This window comes from Stegostoma tigrinum, chromosome 30 (assembly GCF_030684315.1).
Source record: "Stegostoma tigrinum isolate sSteTig4 chromosome 30, sSteTig4.hap1, whole genome shotgun sequence".
In the NCBI taxonomy this organism is placed as follows: domain Eukaryota; kingdom Metazoa; phylum Chordata; class Chondrichthyes; order Orectolobiformes; family Stegostomatidae; genus Stegostoma; species Stegostoma tigrinum.
In genome coordinates this window covers 38,299,637-38,310,654 of record NC_081383.1, presented here as the reverse complement: position 1 = coordinate 38,310,654, position 11,018 = coordinate 38,299,637, and the positions used below count along the sequence as shown (strand labels likewise).

The window sequence follows — 11,018 nt, the reverse complement described above, 5'->3', positions numbered from 1 at the left end:
AGTGGTGGAGGAAATCAGTTCACAGGGCAGGCAGCATTTCATTGACATGAGCTCGAGGAGCTGATTGACCTCATCCTGCTTCTGCTTTGTCAGTGGGGATCTTGCAAATGTTAGAACAGGGCAGATGAAGACTATTCAAATCTGGTCCGTTATAATCCCATTGATACTGGCACTTGTTGACAAGAACTTCCCAGGGTGGACACTTTTTCTACTGATAATAAAATTTCTTCAGAAATAGTGAACAGAGAAGTGAATTAATAAAGCAATTATTCAGTAAAACCTATGTGCCCCTAAAACTGGGCAGAACACATTCCTGGAATGAACTGACCAGAGCTGGAATACAGAGATAACACAGTGTGAAGCTGGTTGAACGCAGCGCGCCAAGCAGCATCAGACGAGCAGGAAAGCTTGACGTTTTGGGTTGGGACCTTTCTTCAGAGCTGGAATACAGTCAGGTTATTTCTAGTTAACTTGTTAATAACATCACAATGCACAATGTATTGGGAACACGACAAGATCAATGGCCATGTTATGGCCTATCGGTAATGCTTAAATCTCTGTGCAACTTGTTGGAGTTGAAATGCAATTTTATGGACACCTAGTGGTCAGTATAAATGGGAAAACACTCAAATATTTAAAAGAAGGTGATAATGCTCTCAAGGGGATTACATTTCAAGGGCATATTCTCTTTGTCATTTTCTAAAAGAGGAAATTTATTCTTAAGCAATATTCTGAAAGACACACAAGGCTATCTCACTTCATTCAGTGATCACCTTGTCCATTTCTCAATTACTAATGTTGCCACAGATCCAGAGGGTTGGCCTTCCTGGAAGATTGTGTCTATATATTGTGGAAGTGCACTTGGCGTTTGGTGGAGCCATACTGAGGATCTCTCTCAGGTAAGACTGCTGAAATTAGGACTTGTAAATGTAACTTTTCCTTCCAGTTGAGCAGTTGATTGTTCTATGGCACTCCCGACTTGAAACTTGTCAATTTTGGGGAGGCTGTAAAGGGTCAGAAGGTGAGGCACTTGTCTCAGAATATCCAGCTTCTGCCCTGTGTCTATCACCATAGTGTTCGTCTGACAGCTTCAGTCTAGCTTCTGGTCAATGGGGAGCATGATAAACTGGTGGGTGTGAGAATTAGGAGAATTAGATCAGTGGAGCATGTTTATTTTTCAGTAGAGAAGCCAAGGTGAAAAATCATTGTCCATTAATTGGAACAGCAAGTTTGTGTAAAAAAAAGAGGCAGGGGAAACTAAATGAATGAACATGTGGTCATGTGAAAATTGTGAATTATTACAATGGATTTGCAGCATTGAAACAGACCTAGGGTCAAAGCTAGTGTTTATGCTCCACATGAACCTGTTCCCACCCTTCATTTTCTCACCTCATCAGCTTATTCTTCCTTTCCATTTTCCCTCAACTGCTTATCTCGTTTACCCTTAATTCCATCTCTGCTTGTCACCACAACTGTTTCCTGTGGCTGTCAGTTCCACATTTTAAACATTTTCTGGTCAAAGTAGTTTCTCCTGTGTTCAGTCTTCAAATTGAGAAGTTATTCACTTTGGTTGTAAAAATAGAAAAGCAGAATACTTTTGAAGATATGAAAATTGTAAGCATTGACATACAATACTCATGAAGAGAATGCAGAAAATGACCACGCAGTGACAGCAGGCAGGAAGTTTATGGAATAAGAGTCTGGTCCTACAAGGAAAGACTGAGCAAAATGGATCTGTGTACTCTGGGGCTGAGAAGAATGAAAGATGATCTGAGTGAACTGTTCAGTCTTCTGAAGGGAATTGATAAGATTGATGCTGAGAGACTATTTCCACTGATAAGGGAATATAAAGCATGAGGGCACTGTGTCAGAGTGAGCAGTTGATTATTTTGGACTGAGATGAGGGGAAATTGCTGCAATCAAAGGGCCGTGATTCTTTGGTATTATGTACCACAAAGGATTGATTATTGAATGAATTGGGACAGGTTCAGTGCACAATATATGTGTGTACATCCAGACAGACTGAGTATTTAGGGAAAGTGATTTAACCTGCTTCAAAGAAACAAGTTATTAAGCTTCTCCTCTAACGTGTGTTGCTCTAATATTTCTTCTCAGGCTGTGGTCAGTACTGCTACGGCTGGATTTGATCACTCACCCTGCGGTAATAGGGTGGTCCAGGGTCTTTCATTTAAATGGCATCCCTTGTTTAAAATGGTTGAGGCTTGGATGGACAGATATTTTTATGATTTCTCAGGGAATCAGGGAGACTGCAGACGATGATAACGTACAATTTTAGCCCAAGGTCATCCACAATAGCTTTAAATGACAGGACAATCTCAACGGGCCAAAAACAGAAGTTGCTGGAAAAGATCGCATGTCTGGCAAAATCTGTGAAGAAAAAGCTCAGTTAATGTGTCGGATTTTTAACTTATTTTTTAAAAATTTGTTCACAGGTTGAAGGCATCACTGATCAGGGGTGGCATTTACTGACCATCCCTAGTTGCCCAGTTTCAACCACACTGCTGTGGGTCTAGAGTCATATGTGGGCCAGACCAGCTAAGGAGAGCAGCTTCCTTCCCTAAAGGATATTAGTGAACCTGATGTGTTTTTCTGACAATCGTCAATGTGTTCATGGTCATCACTAGATTCTTAATTCCAGCGATATTTTATTGAATTCACATTCCACCACCTGCCGTGGCACGATTCAAAGCCGGGTCCTCAGAATGTTATCTGGGTCTCTGGATTAACAGTTCTGTAGCAATACCTCTCGGCCATTGCCTCCAATCCTGAGTTCTGAGGAAGGGTCACCGGATCTGAAACATTAACCCTGATTTTTTTCTTCACTGATGTTACCAGACCTGCTGTGCTTTTCCAGCAACTTCTGTTTTTGTTCCTGATTTACAGCATTTGTAGTTCTTTCAGTGTTCAATCTCAATGGGCTTTTTTACTCTACAATCTACTCTACAATTACTCCCCGCTTCTATTTTTTTTTGCTTTCTCCAAACTGTCTATGTTTAAAGTACAAAGACTGGTAAGGGAAAGCTCAACAAGAAATACAGCCTTAATGAAAACAGATCAGGAGAAAGGGGTCAGGAAAGATTTACGCCCAAGATGACATTGATGGCAAGGAAGTAACGAGAGTTATACAGCTGGAGTCTGAAGAGATAGTTCAATGTAGAGTGGGAGAAAACCTTACTTAAATGAACCAACAAATGTTTGCAGTAAAACAGGGGGAGCCGAATACTGTGTTGAACAGCAAGGAATCAAACATCAGAGCAGTTATTAGGAAGTGCTGCAGAATAATTCGGACTCACAATTAAAAATTGCAATGTAATATATTTAGAAATGATGGTGAGGGTAAAAGGCAAGTTGAATGAGCTGTATTTATTTGGGAAAAGTAGGCACAGCTACCAGCAGGACAAAAATAACATCCATATGGAAGGAGCAAAAGAATATTAAAGGATCAGCAAGAGGTGATGTCTGCACAATACCTACAAGGTTTTGGAAAGGAGGTCAGGTAAAAACAAAACATGCAGACTGATTCAAATCCGTGATCTCTATCAGCCGAAGGAGTATGAGACATACGGGGATATCCCACTCATTACCGCCAGCCATTTTAATTTGGAGCGAGATCACTGTTTCTTTTATTGCCAGTGGATCAAAATTCTGTAACTATCCCTCACAGCACTTCCAATGTCACTATACTGCATGGACTGAGCAGTTCAAGGAGGAAGCTCGACCCCACTTTCTTTGGAGCAGTTATGGATGGGAATAGACATTGCCCTCGCCAGTGATGAACAAGGCCCATGAAGGATTAACAAAACAAATAGGGCATTCAGTAAAAATCAAACATAGATTGGTAACTATGGGGCATTTTAATGACACTGATATTAATTGACAGAATTGTCAATTATCAAAACGTTAACTGTTTTCTCTCCACAGAAGCCCCCAGACCCACTGAGTTTCTCCAGTATTCTGTGTTTGTTTCAGATTTTCAAAATTAATAGTATTTTGCTTTTACATCATTTATTACTGGTTTTCCGTCGCAGATATTAGACTAACAATCTTATAGTTTCCTGTTTTCTACATCCCTCCTCTCTTGAACAGGGGTCTTAAATCTGTCTTCCCAAACTGCCTGGATCTTTTCTGAACCAATAGAATGTGTTTACTATCTCCACGGACACTTCTTTTCTGACCATAGGATGTTTCCCATCAGGTCCAAAGGGCTTCCGGCATTTAATTCAAATAGCTCCCCCTATACCTGTCACAAGCTTTGTGTTCCTTCTTGCCTTTCATCTTTTGACTTTCAAATATGAGTAAGATGTTTTTCCAGTTTTTGCAGTGTTAGACACGAAATACCCTTTCAATGTTCTAACCATATCCTTGTTTCTAATTGTTAATTCTCCATCCATATTGTCTCATGGAACATTGTTCACTTGAAATATCAACCCAGTAACACTGTCATCACGCTGCTACCTGAGCTATTGACGGACTGATGCAGACAATTGGCTGTTAGCTGAGGAATGCCTATTACAAGGGGACAATTCATATTCTGTCCACACTTGCTCTTTCCAATACTGAACAAAACATTTTGAACAAAATTAATTCGATAGATTTAATGGCATGAAGATTTTAATTCAGAGACTATGGCAATGAGGTATTTTATCTACTTAAACAAGATAAAAATGCAAAAGATGACAGCATTTGATTGAGGAGGATAATATGTACATTGTCCTTTTAACCAAATAATTTAGCAAAATTAACTTGGAAGAATTTGGAGCATTGTCCATTCCCTGTCTAAGCCCATTGGTTTTGCTCCATTAGGTTGCCCATCATGAAGCTCTCTGTGTGTCTGGGCTGTGTGGTGATGTCTATTCTGGCTGGAGCCTCAGGCCACATCTTTAATTCGACACTGGCTGAAGACTGGAGGAATTGGAAATTAGAGTATGAGAAGCAGTACACTGAGGTAAAAGGAGAATTTGCTCTGGTACAAAATCTATTCCAAAAGTTCAGTTCACTCAGAAGAGGAAGTGATTCTGTAGTCTAAGTTATTGAAATTTCTTAGTTGGAGATAAAGTGGGAGAGGACCGTTCTCTTTTGGCTGGAACAGATAAGTGAAATGAAATTAGAAACACATTGATCCTGAAATTCCTATGGGCATCCTCCCAGTCTCTAACTTCAGTAAAGGACTGATGAAACTCACAATCAAAGAGCATGGACTTATGGTGTCTCAGTTTACTCGGGTCCACTTGAGTTACCATGGAAACCACAAATACACCTCAAGAACATTCAAACTTATTCTAATGAATATGTCGACAATGTCAATGTTTGCACCAATCAGAACATGTCCAAAATTATGATTAAAATAGTGGAGTAAAGTATCTAAAATGTAAAACTTATGAGTGACATTTTTCCTCTATTATCCAACTCTCACTCCAGAATATTTGTCCAAGAACAGAGATGTTGGACTGATTGATAAGGGCCACTGTATTTCCCACCTGGCCACATCCCTTGCTCAAAAGCTGTAGATAGTGATGATACCCAGGATAACAATAGCTTTCAGCTTCATGTTCTGAAAAAAATCAAAATGATTTTTTTTCTGGAGATCTCGCGTGTACAAGTTGATTCATCTGGGATCTATTAGATGCTAGTTATTGTGAAAGTGGCCATCATAGACCGGAGGTGAGCTTTCTGCCCCACTAGAACTGGAAGTTCGAACGAAGAGACCAATCAGACAAACAGGGATTGGTGTCTCTCATTGCACTGGGGGTGCCAGAGGGAGTGGTGGTCACGGCTGGTACTGCAATCGGGAGTTGAGGCCTGAGCTGTGATGCAATGGAACTTGGTAAATGTTCAGGGTGAGGAAGATGGTGTTAACGTTTAGGAGGCTGTGCCAGGAGGACAACTTGGAGGGTGACCCATTGAGAGAGACCTCCAATCAGTCTAAGGGGGCCTGTTAATTAGAGATAACTTTCTGCCCACCATCAGTCTTCTGGATTGGCAGGTTGGAGTGGGCCTCTCCTGCACCAAGGTGATGAGATCCCAAATTGGATATTAAGTGGAATTGGCCCCAGTCACCCTACTGCTGCAGGGACCATGCAATGTCAGCATCACAGCTGGAGTAACTGTGCCTGGGTTGAGGTATAAGGACAGGCCACCGGCTGGATCATTTGCCACCCACCTTCAAACCCATCACTGAGGGGGCATTAAACCGGACCCTCAGATCCATCTGTTTATTCCTCCAATTGCAATGTCACTAAGACAATGATACAAGATCAAATGGGTTTTGCTGTCTGAATGAGTGGGGAGAGGAGTGGAGAGGAAGTGACTGACTGCTACTTTTCAGATCTGATTGGGAGGATTGAAACACAATTGCAAAACGTTATTTCGGGTTTCTCAAAGGGGCTATTGAAGCTACTGTATAAATTTATGAATGAAAGATGCTGGAGCCTGATTGGCTTAATGTCTTTATTCAGGATGAAGAGATCTACAGGAGAATGGTCTGGGAAGACAATATGAGATACATCAAACAACACAACCTGGAGCATTCGATGGGGAAACACACATTTACTGTGGGAATGAACCAGTTTGGAGATCTGGTGTGTACAAGACATTTCATCTGAGATCTGTTCAATGCCAGTCATTGTGAAATTGTGAAACTGGTGTAAGGTTATAACAAGAAGCAGGAGCAGGAGTTGGCCACTTAGTCCCTCAAGCTGACTCTACCATTCAGTATATTCAACGACTGACTGGATTGTGATCTTACTCCATTTTCCTGATTCCTTCTTCCCCACTCCACGCTTCCATTACCCGGAACTTCACTGTAAATCAAAAATCCATCTCTCTCCAACTCAAATATATTCAGTGACTCCAGCCTCCATGTCTCTCTCTCTCTCTTTCTCATGCACACTTTCTTTCTCAATGGAGTAGTTCTGTATGTAGAGTTAAGCCTTGTCTATTGACACCACACACATACACTCTGCACATTTCTTCAAAATTCACACCTACATGTTTACCAGAACCACACATGTGGCCAGAACAAGGGTTTGTTGTCAATTTGTGAATTAGCTGCAATCAAATCAACATGATAAATAAATAACATATGGGAGCGAGGCCTGAGGCTTGGCAGGGCTGTCTGCAAGAGACAAATGGTAATCAGAGAGCAGGGAGCTGTGTTAGGAGAGAGACAGAGAGAGAGAGAGAGAGAGAGAGAGAGAGAGAGAGAGAGAGAGAAAGGGGCTGTGCTGGGGCAAAAAGAGCAATGATCAGGAAGAGAGAGGGAGTAGTGAAGGGAAGAGAGAAATGACACTACAAGGGGTAAGGGGAGGTTGTCTGTGAAGGGATAGAAAGGGAGAATGCTATGAGGGGAAAGAGAGAGGGGTCTGTGAGGGGAAGGGGAGGGGGCAGCGAGGGGGAAGAGAAAGAGGGGTCTGTGAGGGAGTAGAGGAGAGGGGACTGTGATAGCGAAGGGGAAGGGGAGAGGGTCCTGTGATGGGGAAGGGGAGAGGGAGGTGGTGGTCTACTCCATCCATATCATTGTCCATTCTCTGCCTTCTCTACGCAAATCTCCCAACATTGTGCTCGCTCTTCCATGTCATCCCTCATCCTCTCCCCACTCCATTAATTCAATGCCCCATCACTCCACCACTTGATCCCTCATTCATTCACACAATCCCACTCTCCGCTATTACTTCCATCATTTCCTTATCCCTACCCTCACTGATATGATACGCCCCTATCACACCCCCAATCCTTCCTTCCCTCCCCCACACTTTCCCTGTTCAATCCCTCCCCCACACCATTCCCACTCACTTTCTCCCCCATGTGCAGCCCGCACTCCCTCACTCCCTCTCTCTTCTCATTCTCTCACCCTCACTCCTTCCTTGCTGCTTCCCCTACACTCTCACCGTTCGCTCCTTCCCACACTCCTTCCCCAACTTCCACCCTAGTCCCTCTACCACACTTGCTTACTTCCCCCTTCACTCCACACTGCCCACTTACCCTAACTCCCCCACACAGTCCCTCCCTCCTGCACTCTCTGCCCCACTCCTTTCCTCCCCTCAACCTCTTCCCACTTGCTCTACCCCACCCTACACTCCCTCCCCAACCTTCACTTTTTGCCACACTCCTTCTCCTAATAACACCCCAATCCCTCCCCACTCCTGCTCAATTCCCCCCTCCCTGCCTGTCTGTTTCACAATCTTCCCCTGTTCCTTGTTCCACATTCTCCCTCATTCTCTCACTCCTTGCTTGCCCTCTCTGCCCACTTTGCCCCATTCTTCATTCTCCACACCTTCCCTTTTGCATACTCCCTTCCACTCCAGCCACCCCCTCTTTCTCACTATTCCCGCTCTCCTGTTTCCTCTTTCCCTCCTTAATTTTGATTCCAATTGCACACTTCTGAATGTGTCCTGTTGTTTCTCAGGTGATGCCACTGGAATTCTACATGTTGCATGGGTCCTGACCTCACATGTACAAATTTGGCATGGGCAAAAATACTGGCCAAGTACATTTCTGCATTTCTGAGCATCGCAGTTGCAAACAGTGTCAGCAGAGACTGCTTTAGACTTATAGAATCTTGCATTGCTTCTCTATGCTTTACATTTCAAACCAATTTCGAAATAACCTTTGCCAACTCTGATTTCATACCCTTGTATGTGACTTTATTTTATCCCACATTTCTGACCCTCAAACAGAATGTGAAATTACTTCACTGAATGAGATGTGATATGGTTTGTGATTTTTAACAAAGAATCTCACCTTCTTTGCAAATGTATGTTTCACAAAAGTGACTCTGCCTTCCAATTTACATCCATTTTCATCCTGTTTGCGCTTGTCAAACAGCCAATTCCATGGCCTGGGCCATTGCCCATATATCTGCAGTAATTTCCAAATATTAAGCATGGGACAGGTTCACCTACACCTAACCAAGAGACAATTTTCAAATGATGGGATATTGCTGACAGTAGTCAATACACCAGCCTCATGAGTCTCTCCCTGACCCTCACCTCACACAGTGAAGACAAAAAGCCATCATTTGGATTAATGGTAGTTCAGAGTTCTGAGAAAACTCAGAGAAAAATTAATGAAAAACAAATTGCACTGTGGGAGTGAAATAAATTGAAAAGCGAAATGTCAGATCTGAGTACAAGATGGTGCCTTTCAGCTCCGTGAGGTTATCAACCCTCCTCCTGCACGTTGTCTATTCATAGGTACTGTTTTCATTCGCGAGACTTCTTGTATTTGACTTTCTAGACCAATGAAGAGTTTAATGAACTCATGAATGGATTCCTCCAAGTTGAAGTTGATAACTCGACTGAAGAGGAAGTTGATGAAGAAGATGATACTGAAGATGATGATGAAGACTTTGAAGAGAATGATGAGGAATTGCGGGGTGCAACGGTTGACTGGCGTAGAAAGGGTCTGGTTACTCCCGTGAAAAACCAGGTAACAATCAGCAGGAATCCTCCTTGTGATTGTGAATTGTCAAAATTAAGCTGTGAACAATGTCGACCTGTGGTGTGCCTGTCGGTGCCGAGAAAGAGGGCTGCGCTTCCGCTTTAGATCCTATTTACCCAGAATGCACCATTGCTGGGTGCCATTGACTGCACACAACTGGCTGTGTAATGGCCCCCTTTATTCCTCACCAACAATGTGGTTTAACTTCCCTCTCAGACGAATATTGACCCCTGCAACAGTCCATCATTTCCATTTTCCACAGCAGCATTCTCATTTCTTAGAGTCACATTGCTTGTTTGATGTCAATGTTTGTCCATTTCTTTCCCCTTGGTTAAAGGCTTATTAAGGAGGAGGTTGAGATTGTCAAATTTCACAAATTATTCCTACGGCCCACAGAGACACTAAATCAGAATTGTATTTCACACTGGATCACAGGCAGTGGTTTATCACCGTGTGCCTGACTCCATCCTTCATCTCTCTTGAAAAAAATTCTGCAGTCAATGTTCTCCAAACGCCAAGGGTTCAGGCAGTGCCCTCCGAATCCTGGTACACAGACACTCACTGACCCCGTGTGATTCTGTGAAAATTCATCAAACAGACTCATAATATCAGTGTGAGGCTGTACTCCACCTGAAAGGAGATGGAAAAAGGATTTTATTTTTACATCAGAATAATTTAATGTGATTGTATTTCTGTCATTGCCAGAGACGATGTGGTTCAGGCTGGGCTTTCAGTGCAGCTGGGGCCATCGAAGGACAGTGGGCAAAGAAACATAAAAAATTGATCTCTAAGTGAACAAAACCTGGTTGATTGTGATTGGCGAAGCCATGGATGACGTGGTGGATGGATGACAAGTGCCTTTCACTATGTGATGCGAAATAAAGGCATCAACTCAGCTGCAACCTACATATACAGAGCATGGGTAACTCACTTTTCAGTGTGTTTTAAATTCACCAGCTACAAAGTGTTTACAGCATTCATGGTGTTACACAGTGGAGCCTTGTAATGATCTCCGAAATCCCCATTCAACACCTCTTGCTCTCAGGCAATGTGAATGAAGAGTTATGGGTATTTGCATTCCTGTGTATTGCTGCTCACCATTTTGTGAGCCAGGATGTTGATGTGACAGTCAGCTAAATCATCAGATCATTCAGCATGTTCTGTACTTGATCTGGGGAATGCACACCACCCAGTACAACAGTTACTGCAGAAACACCATGATGGACAGGACTGAAGTGTTCGAATTATAGGAAATTACTTTAGTCTGTCTGCATCTCTCACGTGCCCCGACAAGCTGTTTATTCATTCAAATATAAGTTGCAACTTTACACAAAAAAAGAAATAATTTAAGTTTAGGATATTTATTCAGAATTGACTTGCAAACTATTTTCTAGACCACTCTAAGTGCAAATCTAGTTGCTTTGTTAGAGTGGTGTAAATTCTTTTGGAATGGCATTTAAGCTGCAACTTGCTGCTTCGACATTTTGAATATGGGGTGTAATTAAGACATAACTTACTTTGAATCTGTTCTGAAGTGAATATTTGTGTGAACTTCCTTT

General features: G+C 42.5%; 1 pseudogene; it reads left to right on the top strand.

Annotated features, from left to right (window-relative positions):
• The first annotated feature begins 3,476 nt into the window (after nucleotides 1-3,476).
• Nucleotides 3,477-10,309, top strand: LOC132206078 (procathepsin L-like; annotated as a pseudogene).
• The last annotated feature ends 709 nt before the right edge of the window (nucleotides 10,310-11,018 follow it).